This window comes from Thermobia domestica, chromosome 5, assembly GCF_964235325.1.
Source record: "Thermobia domestica chromosome 5, izTheDome1.hap1.1, whole genome shotgun sequence".
NCBI lineage: Eukaryota > Metazoa > Arthropoda > Insecta > Zygentoma > Lepismatidae > Thermobia > Thermobia domestica.
The window spans coordinates 120,276,600-120,303,780 of NC_137458.1; the positions used below are offsets into that span (position 1 = coordinate 120,276,600).

The 27,181-nt window shown below is 33.7% G+C and overlaps 1 protein-coding gene across 1 annotated transcript in view; it reads left to right on the forward strand.

Moving 5' to 3' along the window:
* Window positions 1-12,955: 12,955 nt before the first annotated feature.
* Delta (neurogenic locus protein delta) overlaps window positions 12,956-27,181 on the forward strand; it is a 430,997-nt gene continuing 416,771 nt past the window's right edge. Inside the window, exon 1 of the mRNA XM_081759002.1 lies at window positions 12,956-13,006. The gene's annotated coding sequence lies outside the window, so the exon portion shown is untranslated. The remainder of the gene's footprint in view (window positions 13,007-27,181) is intronic.

A 27,181-nucleotide genomic window follows, 5' to 3' on the forward strand; every position in this document is an offset into this window, starting at 1 on the left:
GTATATCATTACCTTCAAAGACACGAAGGGTCCGCAATATGGCTTCGCATCTCACCGTTCCCCTATGGCCAAGTCTGCTTAATTCCATAATGGCTTTCCACGTACTAAAAACCCTAGGGTACTCGTTGAGACCGCGCAAGACCTCTTGCAGGTAGATTTCATCAATAAGGTTTATTTCTTCAGTCGGGCAGAAGAAATCCATCTAAAAAATAAAACAAAAAAACTATTTTGAGTAATCAACACCACTTTAATAAAAAAGATCAAATAAATACTTCTTTTAAGCAACGCTCACATAATAATATCATATAAAAGAAAAATTAATCACCTTTAGTTAATTATTGATATGTAAATAGAAATCAATCAAGTTACTTTATGAAAAATCAGTAAATATATTCACTTATATTGAATTATAAACTATTCTATTAAAATATCCACACACACACACACACACACACACACACACACACACACACACACACACACACGGAGAGAGAGAGAGAGAGAGTCTCTCTTTGTTCATTAATATTGGTTAAATACAAGTGAAGTACAATTAAAAACTATATAATTTCTTTCTTTTTTTAAAAAAAATCATAATAACCATAAGAAATACATATCTTTCAAGGCTTAGTTCTCCGTTCACAATCCACAAAAAGAAAAAGAAGAAATCTCAGCTGGGATAGTCGGTACTTTTAATTAATTGCTAGCACCACAACGCTTAGCACAGCTTCAATGTCTGTAATAAAACAGGCTTCAATAAATATAGTGATAATCCTGTATACTTTATTATTTAATACTATTAAAATAGGTTTAATAATCAGGAAAGCTTTCTCTGTGATCTTTAACGCACGCCGACGTAAGAAAAAATGATAATCGTACACATCAAATACATGTTATATCATGTTCTATCAAGTGTTCTCCCCCTCCCACCACTAACAGTGACATCTGTCGGAGAACTTTTAAATTAACTTTAGTTTAGTTTACTACCGTGTGCTGTGTTGCCGTATTTATTATTTGTCCTGAATATATATTTATATTTTAAAGGTACAGTATGATATATATTTCTTTTTTATCCGTAAAATACTACTAATAACATTAAATATGTACCAAAAACCCTTCTCGCAGTTGTGTTCTGTTAATAAAACATAGTTTGTGAGGGCATAGTTGATTCTTCTATCAGTAAACCACCAAACGTTCATTATATTACAAATCCCTAAGGGGGACCCACCAACACATATGACTTTTCAGTTGAACATAATTATCATCATGTTATTACCTATTCAGAAAAAACCCGCAATTGTAGGAATTAACTAATGGGGAACATGCCCTCAACCGGTAAAAAAACAGCCCCACATAATTCTCTTTTTTTTGCTATAATATAATACTGCTAAAATCTCGGGTCGCCTATAACTAATGGGCCCCGCCAGTTATAGCTAGGTGCTAAAATAGTCGTACGTGATTTTCCTTTTGCTGTAATATAATACTGTTAAAATCTAAGTAAGCCTGGGGGCCGCGGTGGCTCGGTGGTAGAGCGTTCACCTCTGGTGCTAGGGGTTTCGGGTTCAATACCAGCTCGCACCAAATATTTCAACATTTTCATGACAAACATTGTTTGGATTTATTTTTTATAAATTGTGGTGAACAAACACCGTGTGCGTGGGTTTTCTCGGGGTTCCTCCCACTTTCTTCATTCCACCATTTTATTCATCTCACATCTTCACCGTCTCCTTTAGCCTAACCGGCATAACCGTGGGACGTAAAACTCAAAAATTTCATTTCATTTTTTTTTCTAAGTAAGCCTGTGACTAATGGGGAAGGGGCCCGCCAGTTATAGCCACGTGCTACAATAGTCATACGTGATTTTCCTTTTGCTATAATACTGTTAAAATCTATGGATGTCTATCTGAGAGGCAAATGCCACTTAGTTAGAGGAACATACTACAAATAGGACTACATAATTTCATTTTGCTTCCTTGTAATACAATACTGTTTAAATCTCGGGTCACCTGTAACTAAGGAGGCCCCGCCAGTTATAGCTATGTGCTACAATAGTCGTACGTAATTCTTTTTTTGCTATAATATTGCTAAAATCTAGGCAATCTGTCTAAGATGCAAAAGCCAGTTAGTTGGAGGGATATAGTACGAATAGGACTATATAATTTCATTTTGCTTCGAGGATACACAACAGGTTTTCAAATCAAAAGACAGTGTTCAATAACTAATGTATTTAGGGGTTCCGTAAAATTTTCTTTCTTAACATTAAAGCTAATGTATGTGTTATGTGACTACCACCCACGCAAATAACTAACATTCAGTAATATTTACTATTAAAACACGATAATGTTGGGAAAAAAGCGCTCCCCCAAGATTAAAACATTTCTTTCTGCAAATACTAGTCTTAGTTCAAACATTTGCCTTCCTAAAAGATTATCAGTTGTGTTACCAAAGCGTACTTTTATGCCATCTATTGGCAAATGAGCTTACTTAAACAGTTCAAGTCCCATCTGTACAACGTACATATATATATATATATATATATATTAGGTATAACTGATTTTAAAGTGATCGGTATAACAGTTAAAAATCGTAAGAAATGAATCAAACATATTGTAATTAAGCATCCTATAATTAAGCAAATAAAACTCTACAAGTAAATGGTCCGTCTTTAGACCTTTTATTTGTAGGTTCACACTGCAAGTGTTCCGAGCTTCTTATTTTAAAAACGAGCTTAGTTAGTATTTTCGAAATTATTTGTAGGTTCACACTACAAGTGTTCTGAGTTTGCTTAGCAAACGAAGCAATAAAAATAGAAATCGAACCAATAAAATAAAATAACACGAACGAATAAAATAATCACACTGCAAGTGTTCTGAGCTTCTTATTTTAAAAACGAGTGTTATTTTAAATAACACGAACCAATAAAATATTTTAATAGTTCGCAGCGTAGCTGCTATTAGCTTGTGTACCAAGCAATCGGTAAAAGATAAGAAAGGAAATTATAAAAATACGATACGAACCAATAAAAATAAGAAGCAATCGGTAAAAGATAAGAAAGGAGAGTATCTTTTTTATTCTCTTTATATATTGTTCCGACTAATTTATTAGGAGAATGCAAATAAGAATGAGCTTCTAATAATAATAATAATAATAATAATAATAATAATAATAATAATAATAATGTCCCTCTTGCATGATTACAAAAATGGTCGTAGGTTTATTTCCCCGATAATGTTTCTCAGAAGCAAATCGTGTAGTTTTCCAATAATTATTCAAAAAAACTTTCATTATAATTAAGTGAATAATACATGGCATTTAAAAAGTTCTCACCTTAAAAATCAGAGTTCGCTCTGTTAAAATCACTGACGAAAAAAAAGTTCAACACACAAAAGATCAACACACACACACTATGGAACTGTGTAAAACAATAATAACAAACTTTATTTCAATACTATATATATATATATATATATATATATATATATATATATATATATATATATATATATATATATAAGGATTTCATTATGTCCCTCCCCAAGCATCATGTTTTCACCGGGTTTTCAACCCGATTTCATTAATTATAAATAAATAAAGTCATCATGTCCGCTAACATCGTTTATTCAGTGTTACGGCAAGACATCTAAAAATTTCTTATTTACAAGTTCGTCAACCGCTGGAGAAATCTCATTCAGACAGGGTATCAACATTTGTGGCTTGCAGCTATGTACGGTTCTCATCTAATTAAGGAAAATGCTTACATGTTAAACTTTCATCAGATATTAGATATTCTGCCAAAATCAGATATTGCCACAAAAATACATCTTCTAAAGGGGGAAGAAACATAAAATTTTATCTGTCTTCTTCTTCATCACTGCCGATAAGTATCGCAGTGACAATCATAGTTAATGGAAAAATATTTCAGTATGTTGCCAGACAGTTTCTCATGGCCAAGGGAGAAAGTGTCTAAGGTTATTCCAGTACAAGCGGAAATAAAAGTAGAAAGTGCATTGACACTCTATACATGCGTGTCACAAGTCATAGTTCTAACGTAAGCAAGGGGAAAGCGTGTAAGGCAACAACCCGGAAGTAATGGCATTTACAAAAATAAAACTCTGTTCATTCTAAGCTAGCCTTCTCTCAGAGACGAAACAACAATCAGTCGCTCCGTATTTCAAACTTGGCTGTAAACACGAAGTTAACTATAATGAATAAGCAAATCAATAAAACGATGAATAAATAATCCATTCAAATCATACACACACACACACACACACACACACACACACACACACACACCACACATTTCGTATTTCCCATATGTTTTTTTTCTCGCCAATTTACATGTAAGGATTGCAATAATTCTCAGTACAATACAGCGTTCACCTCTGGTGCTTGGGGTCCCAAGTTCAGTCCCCGTACAATACAACGTTCACCTCTGGTGCCAAGGGTCCCATATTCAATCCCCGTACAATGCAACGTTCACCTCTGTTGCTAAGGGTCCCATATTCAATCCCCGTACAATGCAACGTTCACCTCTGTTGCTAAGGGTCCCATATTCAATCCCCGTACAATGCAACGTTCACCTCTGTTGCTAAGGGTCCCATATTCAATCCCCGTACAATACAGCATTCATCTCTTGTGCTAAGGGTACCAGGCTCATTTTCAGTACAATAAATCTTTCATCTCTGTTGCTAAGGGTCCCATATTCAATCCCCGTACAATACAGCATTCATTTCCTGTGCTAAAAGTCCCATGTTCAATCCCGTACAATACAACGTTCACCTCTTGTGCTTGGAAATCCCAAGTTCAGTCCCCCGTACAATGCAACGTTCACCAATAGTGTTAAGGGTCCCGGGTTCGATCCCAGTACGTATCACATAAACTTTTACACATCTTTTATTCTCTCTCCACATATTGCTCGAGTAAATTTATTACGAGAGGTTAAATTAATAAAAACCGAACCGTAAAATAAGTTAGGAGAATATCTTTTTTTATTCTCTCACATATTGTTAGTGTAATATATTCAATATTAATTTAATCACTACTACGGAAGTACGTGATACAAAATGACGTATCAACAGATTTAATTCAAATCAAACCAATTCAAATTTCCATTATTATTTTTAAAAATATCCAGTATAAAGTCTCTACAGACACGTATACAGACTCGAAAAAGACCACATGACCTTTCCATGTCAGCACAACTAAAAAAAGAAATATAACAACTTTCCAACACACGTAACCATGTCATCAAACCCTAATGACCTAACCCAACCGGCTGCCAACACAGCCCATGACTTTCTATATTAATTATAGTACATAACGGTACCCGTAGAATAGTTTGTCTGCAACTACTACTTTTCAAGACAAAGCTCTTCTAATAGAAACAAGGTCACTTTCCAAGATGAGACAAAGCTCTTCCGATAAAACCAGCTATGCTTTCCGAGACGACGACTTTTTTGAGACGAGACAACCTCAACCCTTCTCTCGTAGGCAACCATAGATATGACGTTAATGCATAAACACAACGTTGTCATAGGAGATAATGATCTGTACAAAATTTTGAAGAAAATCTGGTCGATAAAAAAGAGGTGAACAATTGATTTCAATACTTGACTCAAAGACACAGCCAAAGAAGGTAAAGTAAAATCCATTAAGAAACAAAGTAAAATGGTGGTAGACAAAACAGAAAATAGCTATATGTTTCACACATTTTTTATTTCCTTGAGGTGCGAAAGGTAACTTTGTTGTGTACGGGGTAAAGCCGCATGATTTAAAGCATTCCACAGAGTCTTAGGATGGTAAGTGAGAGAATCTCTCTTCTTCTGTGTCACATGCCCTCACTAAATGAACTATGCTCTTTTGTAAAAGAACTACGTATAAGAAGAAAATAAAAGAGAGAAGGAAACAGAAGAAGAAAGATTGGCGTATTTGTTTCTTTTTTCTTTACTTCAGGAAGCTATTTTAGACATTAGAATTCCAGAGCAATGTATTGCAACAGCTGGAGTCTTCGTGTTTGTTTTAACAGCTTATTGTGAGAAGTTCTTTCAAGGGTACATGCGTTACTGTCACCTCCAATAAATAGTTCTTTTATTCTAGAAGGAAACAAAAGGAAAAGGAAAATGGTTTTTATCTGATTCTACGGATGATATCATGGCATGTACCGATATAAATTTACTCTTCATTCAAGAGGTTCGGAAGGTTGAATGGTGTTGGCAAAGCCAGTAATGAATTTAAATACTTGATGATTCTTTTCTGCTATCACTGTCTTTAATTGAAGATCGCAAACAGGAAGAAGCGAATTTATCCTGCAATTGACAACAGTACCCTGATATTTTGTGTAGGAGTAAACGAAGCACCCTTTTTTTCTTCTGGAGCAGCCCTTTGACTGTAATGCTTAGTTTTTTTTTTACATTATTTCTAAGTGGACTGCATAAGCGAATATGTAAAATATACAGGTACAAGAAGTAGGGTAGAAACGAAGACACTGTATCTTTCTAGGAGTACTAAGCAGAGTATTTTCCATGGAGTACTTTCCATGAGTATTGATACCTAATCAAGGATCTTATAAAATAGACGATCTGCACTTACAACAAAATCTTGAAGCCATACGTCACAGTTTCGCCACCCCTACTCTGCCCACTCCGCTCAATATGATCGCAATGTTTTGAGCTAACAATCATGGTGGAAACGAAAGTAGCCAATCAAACGATGGCCGAAACGAGAGTGGCCAATCAAACGTACCGATCCTCGGTTTTTTTTGGCTTCACTGATTTAATAGCATGAAGATACATATAAGCAGATCCTCTATTTTATAACATCCTTGTACCTAATGCTGTTTCCGTGCCAGAGCAGAATATTTCCCATACAAAATGTAGTACAAATTTTCATTACTTGATTTTATTATCTGTGAAGTTATATAGTACTAAAACGTGTTACGTTTGAACTTACCCACTTTTGCTGCGTATAGAAAGTACCAAAGACGAAACTACTCTTGTAGTAAGGTTCGATAAGTGAAGATTAGTTCTCGAAAATATCAGTATCCTATCACCAAATTCCACAGAAATAATAAATGTTACACTGCATGTGATCTACAGAATGCATTCGATCTTGACCAAACTTGACACGGAGACCGACCTTAATTTGCTTAATACTCATGTAAAATATTTTCTTGTAGAGACCTGTTGTCCCGAGTTATTGGTCATCAAAGTTAAGGTTTGGAATCTTAGCAAAAACTTTCATTAATTTCTATTTAGAACAAGGATGTTGGGGAAAAGAATAAAACAAACCTGTTAAACGTTAATGTGAGATTAAACGTTAACCTGTTAAACATTAAGTAAATGCAGCATGTACATATATTAAAAAAAAAATTGCTAAAATCAATAAAGAACATTTTTTCCGCAATCCTCCTGTTAAACGTTATATTGACGTTAACCGTTAACCTGCTAAACTTTAGGTAAATGCAGTGTGTACTTAAAATAAAGATTTGCTGCAATCAATGAAGAATGATTTTCCTCCCCATAGCTCTATTGAACATTAATTTAAGTTAAACATTAAGTAAATGCAGCGTGTACTAATAATTTTAAAAAATGTTAAATTCAATTTGTTAAATTTAGCTCAAATTTCTGTATTTTTTCTGAGAATTGCTATTACGATAAACATTGTGTGTGTGTGTGTATGTTGCATACTTGTACTTTATTTTGTTTATTTTTTATGTAAAAAAAAAAAGTGCCATATATTCATTATTCAAGGGAGGAAAGAGTGAATTCCGTGATTTTATCTGTCCTGGCGAACAGAGAAAATTCCTCCGAGACAAGACGAAGAATTCTGCCCAAACCGAGACTGTTGGAAACTCTAATTAAGGCACTTGTTTTCTCTGCGTTTGGTCCCGAATTTGAATCCTAGTGAAGACAATAAGCATCGGATAGTGATTCTGATAGTATTAGGTCTCTTTTTATATTCCGTTGGGTACTGAAAGAGGAAGTTAATCCACAGTCAATCAATCAATCAAATTTTACCTATGGGTAAGAAAATCTAGAATCAATACGTGAAACCTTGTTAATGTCACAACCATATGAGACAAGTCTCCTCTTAATCCATACTAGCTTCTATTCCACTTCTACTCCCACTTAAAATATTTTAATTGACAGATGGTTAGGCTGGCCGCATATTATCCACAGGACAAAACAGTCGGGACAAGGTACAGTATGTGTGAGCAATGCAAAGCATCTTATCTAATTCCTATTCACTCAAGCATCTGCTGGACAACAACCTCTCCGGCGTTGTCGTTTAGACACACGCCAATGCACTCACGGATCTCTCTCCGTATCATCACTTCCTTATGTCTGTCTCAGTTTGGTTGTCCTGGCTCTGGTCAATAAACGGGCGACCTTAGTATAGCTTATCGATTGAAGGCACTTGGGCTGATTACGGAATTTATGGTCATTGCCAAATAATGAATCAGAATTTCCACTATTTATCCATGTGTTAATTTCTTTCTTTCTTTTGCAAGCGGTCCTGTGTTCGATTCCTAGTAGGAACACTCGGTCGAAAAAATGCTAAACCTTTTTCGGGCCAACCATCCTGAGTCAGGTTTTTCTGGGTTTTCGTAATTTACACGAAGCAAATGCCGGGATGATACCTAACATACATGCCGCTTCCTTCCTTCCCCAATTCGTTCTTCCTTCCCTTTTCTAGGGTAGTGTGATCGCCGAGGGACGTCATCCATCATACGTGACGGGCTAACATAACCATAGATGTCCAAAGCCCACAAATCTAATTCCTAATATTTCTTTCTTTTTTAACATATGAGAAGTACAAGTTGATAACTAATTGAAACTACTGCAGGAAAGTGTTCGTAAGTGTTCTAAGAAGAGCATGACGATTGACGGATGTGATTCGCCTTCCAGAATATAAATGATTTAGTTGCCGTTGTATTATTTATTAATCTGTCCATGCTTTGACGTGCCAAGAAAGTCTTTCCGCTACTTATGAGAAAAAATATATTCCCACAGCCTTGCGCGCGGATGTACTTGCAAAGGGTAATATCTCTCTCTACAGTACTTCCCATTTCATTTCATTGCAGAGAGTATATAGCGTAAGAGAAGAAAGAAGAAGAAGAGAGAGAAAAATATGGCCTTATGCCAAAATCAGAGGACTCTGGCGATTGTCCCATTTGTGATTCCTTCATGCAGTATATTACATAGTCTCCGTGCGTAATCAAGGAGCCGTCAGCGAAAACTACTTTACTCCATCCAGCTAACCCTTCAAAGAAATGATGACTCATGTGAGCTGAGATTTGTTTCCTGCTTCCAACTGTTTTCGCCTGCTACGATATATGTCTGTCTCTGTGGTTGAAGAATTGCTCAGTCTGTCCGTCTTGACTTTAGAGCGAAAGTATAAGCAGGATAAAATAGTCTTTTTCACCTTCTTCGTTACTTACTATCCTTGGTCTGTCCTTTCCCTTATGATGATGAGGGAGTTCTTTGAACTTTCTGTCTCTCTATGTTTGTCTACAAACCTTGTTTACCATTGCAACTTTTCTTAATTTTCTGCAGTATACACACCAGCTTGTTTAACTTGGCGATGACTTTTCATAATCTGAGTTTGTCCATCCAGTTAGTGCCTAGCTAGAAGTTTTTTTTTTTTTTTTTTTTTTTAAGTTTCAAAGACGAGTCAGTCACTGCCAAAAATGGCCATTTTGCAACCGGGGTCACTCGGGGTCTCACGGATTCATGCTTAGTATCATTAATGAGGCTCGCGCTCAATAATGTCAATAAGTCTCACAATCGCTCAGATAGCATTCACTTGAGTTTGGGCTCGTCATCCTCAATGGGACTTCCACTAGCTCGAGTTTGCACTCAATATTTTAATTGGGGCTTACGCTCGCTCAGACTCGGGCCTTGGCTCGCAATCCATTTATAGCAGTTCATGTATCCAGGTCGAAGCTAATTAAGCCCCAGAGCCGGGCTCGGCACCTTAGACAGCTCTGGTCAACATCAGTTTAGAAGCAATTCTATATTTTGTTGAACAGCAGTGGTTTTACAAATAAAAACGCGTTGTTTGTTGTTTGTATCCCTTTTCAGCACCGAGGCTATATGAGACATGGACCCATGGAATCTGAATCTGAACTATCGTAATAAGTACAAGGCTCTTCCACAAAGAATTGAATCTGGGACCTTGTATATCAAATGTATCTGCATTACTTCTGTATATATTAGACCAGCGTGCAATGACGAATAATTTCGTAGCATTTGTTTTAACAAGATAAGCTCATCTGAAAATTATTTATCAGTCTATATAAAATTTAAAACCAACTCCTGTCATGAAACTCTAGTTGAAATGCCCATTCTTCGCACGGGGCGAATAGATTTGTGGAAAATACTTGAACTCTCTCTCTGTAAGATACGCATTTAAATGAAAGCATAATGATTAAAAAATCGTAATGTCACTGTTTCTCACTCCCCATGGGATTAGGGCTGAACTTACACTTAAAAAGCATCAACTGTGTCACTATTCATCTCAGTGACGCCAAAAACTATGGATCAGACACTAATATTGGAGCATTTATGAAAACTGAAATCAAAATAGACTGATCAGCTAGTAGCCTTTCTTATTTTAATTTGTATTATTGTATTTTTGGTTTATTTTTTCGAAAACCTAACATTGACATAAATTTTACTTTTATGGCAATTTATTATTCTTTGTTCAATTTGCATAGCTTTTAAAATTTTCTCTCTCAACTGTATTATCTTTTCTGAATATTCTGCTCTAAGATACGTACCCTAAAGTAACTAAATGAGGGTACTGCGTTAAAAAAGAAGGGTTAGGTAGACAGTACCTTTCTCCGAATCGAACGAGTATATAGAAGTGAAAATTAAGCTGAAAGTAGCTTAAGTGGAGCGATAGGGTGAAAATTACGATGAACGATACTATTTATGTGTTTGATTTGATTTTAGCATCCCTTTCAGCAGCAAGGCTATATGGAATGTGGACCTACAGCTTAACGTGGGACCCGAACTATAAGAGCCTTCACCGGGAATCGAATCCTGATCTCTCACACCAAAGGCGCGTGCGCTAATTGCTTAGCCACGAGGGAGCTTCCGTTAACTTACAGGCTATATGACATAAGAACTGTTTAATATTATGGTTTGTGTCATAAAACTTGAACGCGTCTTAATATTCCTTCAATGGAAGGCACTCTGACTACCTCTAGCAGTCATTTCAAACTGAATGCTCTGCGACATCACAGAGTGCTGCTCCTCTTCTCAGAAAACCAAACGGTGAGAATAAAGAGCAGGTAGGACATCTGATGTTAATAAAATTTATTGGTGACAGGTGGACCTATGAGTATGCGTACACTGCCAACACCTGGTTGACGTACACAACATTCTTCTACTTTATCCCCTCCCCTCCTTTGTTAACCGAGTTTCTCGCTGCGATTTTCCTAATTGTAAAAGCACGCTCCTAAGTCATAAATCGGGCAACTGGAAATGATTGGCTTATAGTGTTAATGATTTAGTAAAGTCTATAGTTTCGTATAGTCTTCTTCGTCTATAAATGTAATGTTATCTTGTGCTCTCAATGTGACCATCTTGTAAATAATTTTCGGAGAAATTATTTCCTCCATTGGTGGAATAATTGTCTTCAGTCATAGATGTCAACATTTTCATTGTAGCTTCCTCACCTCTCTTTCCCTACAACAAAATTTTCATGCCATCATTTTCAAATTCAAAAAAGATTCGTAACTTTTGAATTTCCTCTAAATAACTACAAATAACAAGGAAAAGATTCAATCAAGTATTTCTGTGTGACATCATCTTCAACTTGAGAATTTATCTTTTCTTTCTTTTTATTACTGTGTCGAGTGGTCGTATCTTATTGAGCTAAAGGAAGCGAATGTATTACTGATCAGTGGATTCTATTTCACAACATAAAATGCTTTAAATCTACAATATGAAGATCACAACTATACCCAAGTAGATAAGGAATACTATAAATTACTACGTACCATGCCAAGTAAATATTTTCTTCCAAGTAGTACTAAATTTGGACATACTTAAAGATAACCAACCCTATACATTTAAATTGCATTCTCTGTACCTTGTTCATTGTGAAAATTGAAGATTTCTCTTAGGAGCAACACTGTCCAACTTAGTTTAACTGTATGTTACACAGACTATAAATATAATAAAAGCTCCTTTTGTATAAATCGTGAGAAAGGTGCTTCAAAAGATTTATTTGATAATGGACAGTAAGCTTAAGACGTAAACAGCTCAACACAGTGTTAAATAAAATCAAAAGTTCTAAAAATTTTCACTTCTTTGCAACACAATAAAAAGTAGGAAATTTCTCGGATACCATTCACCTAAGAAACTTACAATTAAAAAAAATGCAATACAAAAAGGAATATTACAACAACTTATGATAAGATGTTTAATTTCAACACTTTTGAAGTTACTCAGGAATAATAGTTCCAGGAATGTCTGATCAGAAGTTTTGCATTCTTGTCTTCGAGAAACTTAAGTACAAGATGTGGCCCATTCTTGTGTCCACCAGTCTATTATTGTGCTTTTGCAATTGAAGTAACGATTGTGTACTTGGTGATTCTACCACTAAAACATTATTAGGAGAGTCGTACTGAACATTTTCATAATAATGATGCAAGGTTTCATTACCAAGATCAAATCTTTACCTGAATAGTAGATCTCTGAGCAAAATAAACAACAATTAATTTGGCAAATCATCCCTCATGCTATTGAATTAAGCAAAGAAGGGATATTTGTGAAATATTTATAGAGAGGTAGAAAAGTATATTTACAATGAATATACTTTCTTTTTTAAACTATGATGATAAACTCTTGTGATTTTGTGCTTAATAAAAGCTCGCTGATTATTTCGCTGTGTATTAATTCCTTAATCATTTGTTACAGATTCCTTTGACCCCAAACAGAAGAGTGCCATCCATGGAGTTCGATTTAGGTTAGTAACAGATAAGGACATCAACCTGGTAAGTATTCTTTATGATCTTCATTTACTTCGGTTTGCTTGTTATTATTGATTAGATATGTTAGAATTATAGATATTTATACAGCCCCTTTATACAGGATGATTCAAAACAACACCAACAACGTTTGGGAGGCGATTCCTGACAACAAGATAAGACAAAAAGTATAGACCAACCTGGGTGCACAAATGCTTCCTTTCGGAGTTATAGGCTGCCGAAAAAATGAAAAATGAATTTTGAAGGTCCATAGCTTAAATACTATAGGACCTACCATAGTCGGGTCAAGACTTCACTTAGGAACTAGTATGCGCCCTATCCAAATATACATGTTTCAGAACCCCTCGGTACCTCCGCAACAATTTTTATGGAGGTGGTTGGAGAGTACTTCAAATTATATGACCGTAGCCAAACTCCCTGTAAAAAATTGTTGCGTGAGTACATTAAGATTCTAAAATATGTATTTTTGGATAGTTCACGTATTAGTTCCTGAGTGAAATCTTGACCGGACTACGGTAAGTCCCATAGTTTTGGAACTATGGACCTTTAAAAGTTCATTTTTTCATATATTCGGCAGCCTATAACTCCGAAAGGAAGCATTTGTGCACCCAGATTGGTCTATACTTTTTGTCTTATCTTGGTGTCAGGAATCACCTCCCAAACGTTGTTGGTGTAGTTTTGAAACACCCTACATATAAAAACACTAATGGAGAGCGTTATCCACCTGTGAATCAAAAGCAAACTCATATTGTTAAATACATATGATCACGTCTCACTTTAATTCTGTCTTGGTATCAAAATACTTGGCTTCATCTCTAACGATTTGATGTTTTCAGAATATTTAATCTACGGTAGACTTGAAGGCATATAGCATTATTATCGGAAGTTCGCCGTCTATACATGAACTTTTCAGGATTTCAAAAATGAATAGACCACTGGGATTCAGTAACGTTGGAAGATTTTTTTTAAAGACCACGAAAATCAAAGATAGCAACCATGGCGTAGAGTTGAATGGGGTTTACCAGGTTATGGCATATGCTGATGATGTAAATTTAATAGGGGATGATAGGAGAACAATAGAAAGAAATGCAGAGGTCTTATTAAACGCTTGCGGGTACATGAGTTTAGAAGTAAATGCAGGGAAAACTAAATACATGGAAGTTCGTCGGGATCGTAATACGGCAAATTATGGATGCGTTAAAATATTAAATAATACTTTTGATAAAGTGGATACTTTTCAAATATCTAGGATCAATATTAACAGAGGAAAATCATATTCATGAAAAAATTAAACGTCGACTAAAAGCAAGGAATTCGTGTTACTATTCAGTTCAAAATCTCTTGTCGTCGCGAATTCTGTCGAGGAATTTGAAGCTTAAAATATATAAAACGATGATCATGACTGTTGTTCTGTATAGTTGCGAAACATGGTCGCTTACTCGGAAGGAAGAACATAGATTGAAAGTATTTGAGAACAAGATCCTGAGAACATTCGAATCCAAGAGGAACGGAAATGGTGAATGGCGGAAACTTCATAACGAGGAGCTACATAATTTATACGGTTTACCGAACATTGTTAGGGTCATCAAATCTAGGAAGCTTAGGTGGCAGGTCATGTAACCAAGATGGAAGAAAATGGGAACGATTTCAAAGTCTCAACTTGAAGACCAACCGGAAAACGACCATTAGGAATACCTAGGTGCAGATGGGGACAATAGTAAGATGGATCTCGCAGAAATAGGAATACAAAGTAGAAACTGGATCCAGTTGGCTAAGGATAGAAGTCAGTGGAGAGCTTTTGTGAACGCAGCATTGAACCTCCGGGTTCCATAGGCCATAGAGTTAGTTAGTTAGACCACTAAAATTTTGAGGAAGACGTTCGTGTTTAACACACCGTAAATGTAAAATTGAAAATAACTTGACGCTATGGATATGGAGCGGTTCGGAAACAGACCACTATCCTGATTGAAGTTTTTCCAGGATTTCCACATAAAGTGACAGAGTTTCGTTATACACCACCAGTCTTTTCTTTCTAGAAATGTAAAATCTGAAATAGTCATTGCCTTTATTTCATTTGAAGAAAGTGAAATAGTTCTCAATATAAAAATATGTATAAATATAATAATCACAATATAGTTTTGGTTGGATTTGAGTTTAGCATCTCTTTTGCAGTGAGGTTATAAGAGACATGGGCCTGTTTCACGAAACACATGAGTTCCTGTTGGAAACACAATATAGTTTTATAACAAACATTATGATAATCACTACGTTAAAATATTGGTACTTTAGGAATTATCCTTGTTGCTACTGCATTATAAATGGTTTCGGATGTCTCATAGCACAAAGTATGCACCGATCTGTTCTGCTTTTTTCAATATTTTAATTATTATCAACATAAGCTCTACTTGAAAGGAGTCCCCTGGATGGCCCAAGACTTCAACTAGGGTCCAGGGCCATCTATAACCTCGCTACTGCTGGGACGCTCCAAACTAGTTTGTTTGTTTTTGACGTATAGATAGATGTGCAGGATCTTTTAAGAAAAAGGTAATAGCAACACATTGGTCTCAAAATTTAGATGTGTTACGATGTGCCAGGACTAGTGCTGTTAAAATCATTCTAATATTTATTATTGGATTAATTTTCCTTACATTATTCATATTGTTATTCAAACAATATTGTATTGGAATTATCATTCAAACAGTTGTTTGTTAACGAATGATTATTCAGACAGTAGTTCGTTATTCAAATATTTTGAATAATTGTTGGTTATTTAAATAACTTTTCGGAAAGTGTCTCGGCATTCGAATAATGCTTCTAACAATAGTTCTTTATTTTAATAATTTTTGAATTAATTATTTGTTATTCTAATAATTATTTGATTGTTTTTGTTCGAATAATTATTCGATCGATTGTTTGTTATTCGAATAATTATTCGATGAATTGTTTATTATTCGAATAATCATTTGATCAATAGTTTGTTATTCGAATATTTCGATTGATTGATTGTTATTTGAATAATAATTTGACTGATTGTTATTCGAGTTAAAATTCGATTGATTGTTTGTCATTCGAATAATAATTCGATTGTTTGTTATTGAAATAATAATTCGATTAATTGTTTATTATTCGGTTGATTGATTGTTATTTGAATAATAATTCGTTTGATTGTTTATTATTCTGTTGATTGTTTGTTATTCGAATAATAATTCAATTGATAGTTTGTTGTTCGAATAATAATACCATCGATTGTTTGTTATTCGACTAATTTCCAAAAAAAACATGCCTTATTCGGATAAGTATTTGAACAGTTATTTCTCTCAACAACATAGCGAGAAATTTTGTGTGAATTTGATATCCCAGACTTCAGATAACTCGGACATTTTCCCCATAATTGAAATTGTATTTAATATTTATTTAGTAATATGCAGTGCACTTGACAATTTTACAATTTCAAGTAGAGATGTTCCAATATAGCACTACTGCAATATATTTCTCACTTCTCCCAAACTTTTTTTTTTTTTTTTTTTTTTTTACACCACTGAGTCAAAAAGTTTTGCCAGATATTTTTGGTTTAAATATAATGAGTAGATATTATATTGTTAAAAATATGATAAGTTAATATATATTAACTTAGTGTATTTAATGCTCTCATACTAAAACACACATTTTGTTGTTGATAAAATAGTAACTTTTATTTCTTAGCTACTAATTACTTATTCTCCTTCAATATGGTGAACATTTCGAAATTCGGACAGATTTTTCTCCTTCAGTCTGAAATATCTAGAATTCATTGTACTTCGTGCATTTCATGTAAATTACATTAAATTATGTTTAATAAAAATGTATAGCGTTTTATGTTTCCATAAAATAAGTGTAAACAAGCGCTAATTACCAACAGGTGCACTTAAGCCCATCTTCCCAATACTTTCCTTAAGGAAGGAACGCAATAATTAGTAGTTAGATAATTAAATTTTACTTGAAGACAAGGTGAATCAACGATCAATGAATAAACCAGTGCACTTTTTAGACTTCCAAACTGTGCTATGTATACGTAATGGAAATGGCTATATCCGAACGTCCGCTGCGGATACGTATCAGCAAGAACCGATAAAAGGTAGTGAGAAATGTATTTTTAATATGGATTCAACATCTCAAGAATTGACCCTTCTAGCCCTTCACACTATACTAATACCCGAAGTGGTTGAGATCTATTGGAACTTCCGGTTTCAATTTTGTTCCTCATAGAGCAAAAGTGGTAGTAAATGACGTGCAAGTTGTCAGTTTCAATACACAACTCTTAAATTTGAATTTATCATGGTGAAGAGAGAAAAAACAACACACAAAAATGTGCTACCATCTTTTGGCGTACTTTTATGATTTCCTTAAAGCAGTTTTTCTTTTTATTGTTTTGGGTTCTGTAAAAAAGATTCTTCCTATTCTAAAAATAATAAGCCCTATTTCTATCAGTTGAATGTTTAAAAATTGAAAAGAAATCGCAGAATAATCAGTAACTCCCTCTCATATATACTTCCCTAGAAGTTACATGCTTCAACTTAATTAGATGCCAAAGGGGTTGCATATTTTTTTTAGAACTATTCATACTTTCTTCGCATAGCAACAATTTGAATGTTACATCAATCCTAACGCAGCTACAAACAACAAGTTAAAATTTTCTCGAAATTATTTGGAACTACTCGTTGCAAATTTAATCAAAATCGGTCCAGCAAATCTACAGATACCACAGCATTCATTCGTAGGTCTTATAAGATAATGCCTACTGTTAAAATCCTAATATTCGAACACAATAGTATTCGAGTTACTAAACAAAAGTAATTATTCAATAATTGTTCCGACAATTCACTTGAATAAACAAATAATTATTTAAACAACGAACAATTATCCAAACAATTATTTAATAACAAGAAATTGCTCGAATAATTATTTGAATAGCAATAATTATTGGAATAATTATTTGAATAACAAATAATAATTCAAATAATTATTTAATAATGAACAATTGTTCGAATAATTATTTGAATAACAAATAATTGATCGAATAATTATTTGAATAATGAATAATTGTTCTAGTCATTATTTGAATAATAAATAATTGTTTCAATAATTATTTGAATAACAAGTAATTCTTTGAATAATTATTTGAATAATGAATAATTGTTCTAGTCATTATTTGAATAATAAATAATTGTTCGAATAATTATTTGAATAACGAATATTTATTCGAATAATTATTTCAGTAACAAATATTTATTCGAATAATCATTTGTATAACAAGCAATTGTTCGAGTCATTATTTGAATAGTAAATAATTGTTAGAGTCATTATTGAATAATAAATAATTGTTTGAATCATTATTTGAATAATGAATAATTGTTCTAGTTATTATTTGAATAATAAATAATTGTTCGAATAATTATTTGAATAACGAATATTTATTCGAATAATTATTTCAATAACAAATATTTATTCGAATAATCATTTGTATAACAAGCAATTGTTCGAGTCATTATTTGAATAGTAAATAATTGTTAGAGTCATTATTGAATAATAAATAATTGTTTGAATCATTATTTGAATAATGAATAATTGTTCTAGTCATTATTTGAATAATAAATAATTGTTCGAATAATTATTTGAATAACGAATAATTGTTTGAATCTTTATTTGAATAACGAATAATTGTTCGAATAATTATTTGAATAACGAACAGTTATTCGAATCATTACTTAAACAAAAAGTAATTGTTCGTATAATGATTTGGGTGACGAATAAATTGTTCTAATGTTTGTAAATAATTAATAATTGACCAAATCTTTATTTGGATAACGAATATTCGTTTGAATCCAAATTTAAGCAATGAACAATTGTTCGATTCATGATTTGAATAAAGGAAAATTATTCAAATGATTATTTAGATAACGAATTAATTGTTAGAAGAATTATTTAAGTAACAAATAATTGTTCTAATCATTATTTGAATAATGAATAATTATGGAATTTTTACTCAGATTATTATTTCAATAACGAATAATCATTCAAATAAAGGAATAATTATTTGGGTAAATATTCGAAAAATATATAATGTTAAATATTTATTTGAATAAATTAATAATTGTTGGAATAGTTACTCGAATAATCAAAATTCGAATAATACGAACAAAATTATTTGAATAATTTTGATATCAATAGTAAATAGAACGTTACATGTTTAAGAAAAAAAGAACCATATGGATCAAACTTTAAGAGTTGTAATTTTACCAATAAAATTGGTTAGTAATGAAAATTTAAGTGTACTATTTGAGAATTGCGTTAAAACTAGCATTCGAAGGAAACTTGTTTACATATAATTATTTTTTTCCTGATTATTATAAATGTCAATAAAACGAATTACCTACAAAATGTCAAGTATCGAAATGACATGATTTTTCTTCCTTTGTAATGGAGAGAGATAAGACTTTGGAAGATATTTCGATTCACCTTGATTGAAAGGAAATAGTATAAAAATAAAATAAAATAAAATAAAAAGTCCTCTGCGTGGCCACTTGTTTTCGAAACGAAAAAAGCAAAATGCACATGGTGAGAAGCCGTTTCACGCACGTAGAGCGGTTGTGGTTCAAGGTTGTATTTATAATCTGTCGATCACGACTTAAAGATCTCACGGGAAATTTGTTCCTGCAAATGATGATGGTAACGATGATGGCTCGTGTAATGTTTGAGTGTGAGTGTGTGTGTGTGTGTGAATCTTTTCTAGTTGCTGCTCTTGCTGCAAAAATCTTCTCCTATAAAGTATCAATAGACTCTATAGACCGCAGCTGAAGAGGGGAGAGGGTACATAGCATGATTTTTCTTCCATCTGGACGGAAGCCAAGATGACTCGGGCCACGTGCTTCATTTCTTGTTTTTCCATTGGGTTCCTCCCTCAAACCCTTTTCAATTTGTCTCCCACGCACAGCTCATAGAAACACTGGATTCTCAATGAAAGAAAATTCGCTTTTGTCTCCTCTTCTTGGTTTTAGGCAACTTTTTTTTGTAAAGTACTTGGGTTATGTAATTCTAAATCTGAATAAGAATTGTTAAAATTCAAATATAACAATACTATTAACATTTAAAGAAAAAATCCATTCAGAGCACAAAGGAATCAAGTTCAGTTACCAAAATAAAGAGAGAAAGAGACAAAATTTATACGGAACGTCTAAATACAAGGAAAATATAACACTGTTTGTTTAGAATACATGAATCTTAAAGATTTCTTAAAGATGTAATATGTCCAAAAAATGACTCGAAATGAACTTGATTCTCTTATTCACTGAACGCACCGTACACTAGTTGCTATATCTTATTGAATTGAACAAAATGATAAATATGTGAGAGTAAAAACTTGTGCATAGTTTTTTCAAGAAAATGGAGGGAAAAATAATTAATTTGTAAACCGAAAAAACTTACACTCTACTGAAACCATACTACTTATTAATGTGGAACTGGTATTGAATTATACACTCAGTAAACTATTTGTTATGACAGAGGGGTCACGGTGGCTGAATGGTAGAGAGCTTACCTTTGGTTCGTGGGGTTCCTGGTTCAATTCCTGGCTAAGTAAGTTTGTGGTGGACAAAATCGTCTCCGTGGATTTTCTCGCAGTGCTCCCGTTTCCTCCCACTTTCTTATTCCACCAATTCTTCCATCATTATTATCTTGCCTTAATCATCTATCTCTTTTAGATTAACAGTCATAATTGTGTTTGACGTTAAACTGAAATATTTCATTTTATTTCATTTCTGCACAAAATGACACTGACGTTAAACTGAAATATTTCATTTTATTTCATTTCTGCACAAAATGACACTGACGATAAACTGAAATATTTCATTTTATTTCATTTCTGCACAAAATGACTGACGTTAAACTGAAATATTTCATTTTATTTCATTTCTGCACAAAATGACACTGACGTTAAACTGAAATATTTTATTTTATTTCATTTCTGCACAAAATGACACGTAAATTAGCTTATTTACTTTTTGCGAGAAACTTGAGGAAAATGAGTGTTTATGCCGTTTAAAAAGTATGTCGTATAATAACTGACCATTTTTATTCGTTAGAGCAAATTCTACGTATTATTGTTTTTCGTCTTCTGAAAGGATGATAACACGTACGTCTTCGTAATTTTTAGTGCGAGCAGTCCTGGGTTCGATTCCCGGTGGGGACACTCGGTTGAAAAAGTGTAAAAAACTTTTGCATTGTAAAGGAATAATTACCTTTTGCAATTAAAACACTAAAATTAGCCTGTCTTGCAAAGAAAACATTAATTAAACACTCCTAACTGTGTTTTGGTTGCACCATATTGCACTTTTTCAATTCAATGCAAGTACCTTCTTGCACCTTTTCACAATATCACTACCTATTTACACTTTCTGAACTTTTAAAATTACTCCTTTGCGGCATTTTCTTCCAATAATGATTAAACAAGGAACACCGAACATGTTTGCCATTACATCACTTTCACTTCAGTGCAGTTCTGTTAGGCGAAAGATGTTTGCAGGAAATAAAGGAAGGTGGCATTAAACTAAGGAATCACGGATATCACCAATCAGTACTATAGAGTGCTTCTCTATATCCAAATTTTTACTTAGTGAATAAGACATGCAGCCTCACTAAAAAACAAATTGAAATGTTAAATATTCTCTCTCTAAAGAGATTTTCGAACTTCAAATTTTATTGAAATATTAAATGTTACATGTTTTAACAATTTTCTGCAATGTTGATTTCAATAACGTTGTGTTCTGGGACTTACTTTAAGCAAACTTTTAATTCATGAGAGATTTTGGGATCCTTATACATGATGTGATTAGTTTTAGTACTGTTTATATAAATATTTGCATTTGAAATTTCCACCCTTTCTTCCAAACTTTTGTAACTAAAAATCCTCTTTCTCTCTCTCTCTTATATATATATATATATATATATCTATATCTATATATATATATATATATCTTGCATACATAATATGCAACGTTTATTACCACACTAACAGATTCTCACAATTATTTGATCCAATATATTGACAATATATTGAAATATATTACATGATGATACCGTATTGTGAAAAAATAGTATGCTATTGCAGTGTTGCCGATTGATTATGTGTAATAAAAAAACAATATTTAGTGCAAAAAACATAATTTTAGGCCAAAACTGTAATTCAGAAACCAGAGGTTGTCTTTAAATTTTAATGTCATTTTCAAATTCAGTGGCCTCGAATGAGTAAAGTTTATCTAGTTTTGTTTCCGTAACATTTTGTGTTGAATGTTGACGACGAATGACAGCATTTTAATGACACAAAACTTCATTTTCCTCAAAAACTACGCATGATAAATTATTCAATACTTGTGCATTTTATTTAACCAAAAGAATTTAATCATTTTACGTGTAATAAAAAGAAATTGAATTATTAATCAGGGAATACAATCCATGCAGGTCTTTTAACATTTTTTGTAGGGATGGCCGGAACCGATTTCTGGAGGAACGGTTTTCGGCTCTGAACGAATCCAGTTCTAGAAGATCCGGTTTCGGAACCGAGTTTTCGAATCCAGTCTGGAACCGTGTTTTCGGATGCAGATCTGGAACAGGTTCTAAAAACCGGACCTCCAAAAACCGGTTCCGCCGGAACCGGAACTTTGTGGCCATCCCTATTTTTTTTTCTTTTCTTTGTTGAGAGAGTTTCGTTACCGCACGGAGAAAAATGCATAATCCAGTCGGCATGTAAATACTGTTTTTACCAGGTTACGCGCGTCATCACATTAAGTAATGTTGTTTCATCAGTAGTACGATCTACACCACCGTCCAGCGAAAATTTTGTATTGTGGGACCATCATTTCAAATCTAGAATTAACGCCATACCCATTCCGACGGTGGTAACTTAGGTATATAATGTTGTTACTACCTTCCTACGAGTGTCCCCTCTTGGTTCTTTCTAAATCTGTGGCTCTCTACCTTACGAAAATAATAGTTTTTAACACGAAATCAATCATATGAATAAAATTATCCAATCACAGAGAGTCTAGTTTGACGCCGAACTCCAGACTTGGCATGGTGTTCCCACCTGCTGTACTTTTATACATGAAATTACATTACTTAAGGAGCGCACCCGCGTAAATACAATGTATCCACACGGAAATCCTAGTCCTTTTTCTCAGTGCGGAAGCATGTTTCTTAAGAGTAAAGTGAAATGCTATCAGCAACGATTAAAACAAAATAATCTTAGCTGCAGTATTATTTCCTGATTAATGATTCAATTTATTTTAGGACAATGTTGCAATCTTTATCTGTTGAATCCGATTAAATTACATCTGTTTAAACGAGTTCCAAAGTAAAGTACAAGTAAGAAAAAAGTTGTCCACGAGCTTTTACGTCGAGAATAACCTGAAACAAGGAGACGTGTTGTCGCTATTATTATTCAACTTTGTTCTGGAGTACGCTATTAGGAAAATCAAAGATAGAAACCATGGTCTAGAACTAAATGGTATTCGCCAGATTGTGGCGTATGATGCTGGTGTAAATGCGATAGAGGATGATGATAGAGCAATAAAAAGGAATGCAGAGATTTTATTAAACGTTTGCCGGGACATAAGTTTCGAAGTAAATGCAGACAATATTAAAATTTGCCGAATTCGTAATATTGCAAAATATGGATACGGCAAAATATCAAATAATAATACTTTCGGCAAACTCGACACTTTTAAATATATGGGATCAATATTAACCGACCTAAAAAAATATCTATAAAGGAAATTAAATGTTGACTAAAAACAGTGAATTCGTATTCTTATTCAGTTATTAATCTTTTGTCTTCGCGAATTTGTCCAGGAATTTGAAGCTTAAAATGTATATCACGCCTGTTATTCTGTATGGTTGCGAAACACGGTCACTTACTCAGAGGGAAGAACGCAAAACACGTTGAGACGAATACTCGAACCCAAGAGGAATGGGAATGGGGAATGGGGAATGGCGAAAACTTCATAATGAGAAATTGCAGAATTTGTACCGTTTACCAAACATTTTCAGGGTCATCTAGTCTAGAAGAGGCTCAGGTGGGCAGGCCATGTTGCCAGAATGAAAAGAAATAGGAACGCTTTCCAAATTTTAACTGGAAATCCAATCAAAACCGATCATTAGGAAGACTTAGGCGCAGATAGGAGGATAATATTAAGATGGAACTAGCAGGAATAGGAATACAAAGTAGAAACTGGGTCCAGTTGGCTAAGGAAAGAAGTCAATGGAGAGCTTTTGCGACCTGGCATTGAACTTCCGATTTCCGGGAGTTAGCTTATTGTAGGTCCCTTGCCATCTGTTGGCAGTGGGCGAGCTTTTTCCCTCATTTAGAAATCCCACCAGATAGGAAAATTGAAAGTAAAAATGGAACATTTCTCACACGAAATGGTCTCTAGTTTATTAAGATTTCCATTATATAATTCTAAATAGTGTAAATATAATTGTGAGTGGTGGAGAGTGGATTTCAACCGAAGTTGCAAAGACCGAGTGATGTTGACCAGTAATTTTAGGTAATTTTACATTTTTCTTTTTAAAAATCTCATTTTCTTCTAATTTCACGTTTTTCTTTCAAAAATCTCAATTTCAGTCACTTTCATATTTTCCTTTCAAAATATCAGTTTCAGCTAATTTTACATTTTTCTTTCAAAATTCTCAATTTCTTCTAAATTCACATTTTTGTTTCAAAAACTCAAATTGGTGCTAACCTCCGCAGTTAGCTTCGCACATCGAGCAGAATAAGTTGAAAGAAACACCACATATTTCCATGCTGCACACTATCAGAATCATAACAAAAGTCGCTAAAATCGCTTTCATATGTTTGTGTTAGTCAAGAATTTTTATGAGGAACTACTCTGTTTGCTTATATTAGTTTATATTAGTGATATCTCCCTATATTAATACGTCTTGCTTCCCTTAATGAATTTAAGACACAATTATTCATACTAAAAAAGATCGCAAAATTTCTACAGATCTCTCTCGTGTGGTTAAATACTAGATATTTTTGCTTTCTTTGGCTCGATTTCCGGCGGTAGCTTATTTGGTGCAAATTCGGCGCTGTCGATTCATACCCCGTATACAGGATCTTCTGTTCTGAAAGGAGATTTTAAAGTAACTAATGAGATTTCTGTAAGAAAATATGGACATTCCTTTTGTTTCTCGTGCAACACAGTAGAGCTTCCCCTCAGCTCTAAGGGAACAGTAGAAGGATGTATGACAGTAGAGAAGAAGAAGAATGTGAAGAAATTCTCCCTCGAAAAACGCAGACGGCAAAAGACAAGAGAAATTGGCATGTAGAAGCTCAGAGTTTCGCTTGGTTTACATTAAAACGTAAACAGAATGCAATGTGTTGAAGGAGCTGAGTTAAGAAATGGGAACAAACGGGAGAAGAAAGGAGGAGAAATGTGTATATATATACATGTGTGTGAGTGTAATAGTGAATCGTGAGGAATGGGCCTTAAAACGGACGAAAAGGGAAGGAAAAGCCTTTTAAAAACAGACAACGTCGCGGCGTTGTCGTGGAATGCGGAAAATCTTTTTCGCATTCTCTTTTACACAAATCTACTATACTATTCAGTACAAGAATAATGGGAATCCCAACCACTTTGCACACATATACAGAGAGACAAATGACTGGGTGTTGAAACCAAAAACTACCTTCTGTGACACTGAGTTGTCTTCCGTACAGACATGAAGGTCAGTTGGTGTAAATAACTTGAAATTTTGGTTGATAAGTGGAACCGTCACACACAGCAACACACATCTGTATTCTGGTTCCATGTTTAGGGAAAAGAGAATACTAGAATTTCAACAAACTCTTAACACAAAGAATTCGCATAATTTTTGAAAACGGAATTAAAAAAACAAAAAAAAAAACAAAAAAAAAACAGAAAGCACGAAGAATTACGAAAGTTTTTGTTTCATGTTTTGTCATGAGACGTAAGATATTTCTTTGTACAATCCGCGGCAAAAAACCTGCAACATGAGCATATAAGTTTATTGAGAAATGACAAAGACTTTTGCTCATAAATAAGTGTGCACGGGAGGAGGCCGGGGTTTATCCTGGCGCGATTCGTTCCACTTAGATGTTATGTTCATTCCCTGTGCTGTTAGGCGTAGTTTCACAATCAACTTACATCCTCATGTTGCAGGTTTTTTGCCGCGGATTGTACAATTCAACTAAGATTTAAAAGAATTGTGTCTATTTTAAGCCTATATGTGTATGTTTACGTAATTTTCCATGAAACACAAAACTGAACCCAAAATATACTTTGTTGGTTCACCACCAAGTTTATAGTGGACCAACTTTATGACTTCAATTGCAAAGGAACTAATGATTCAACTGCTATGGCATCTCCTAAGCAATAATTTTTATAAGACGTTCAAATAATGACCTTAGTTTTGAATTAAAGTGTCTCCGTAATTGAGACGAATTTATTTCACACCTTATAAACGTTACAAATGAGTAACTGTGTGTACATTGAACACTTAGTCATACAGACTCACTGATTTGACCTTGAGAAATTTAAAGATAATGAACATTAAATGACTGAATACCACTGCGATATTGTTTTGTGATATTATGAAGAATTACTTATAAATACACTTTTATTACATCATTTATAAATTAGAAGATGTTGTAATGGAGGAAAATGGTTGATATTTAACAACGATTGACGATTGAGATTATTATTCCTATCCTTAATGTGTTATAACACTATTCCATACAGGTTTTGTAATAGAGAGATAAGCAACAATTTTTGGATCTTTTAAAGGTACTGAACACTAAAATTACAATGAAAAAAGAGTGACTGGTTCTTGTTTTTAAGTTACATAGGTAAAAACAAAGGAAAACATCTAATGGAAAATTTAAAATATTTGTACGATTTTCATTACAGAACTCTCAATATGTTTACAAATTCTACACATTTTTCATAGCCATGTATACCAGGATCTTCGTAGGTTTTTACGTATATAAAGTTTGTGCCACTTTACTCGAAGGAAAGCAGGGAAAAAATAGGAAAATAGATAGAAAAAAGGAAGTGTTTATAAACCTATGACGAAATCTGACAATTTTTGTAAAAAAAAAAATATATATATATTTTTCGAACAAAGTGG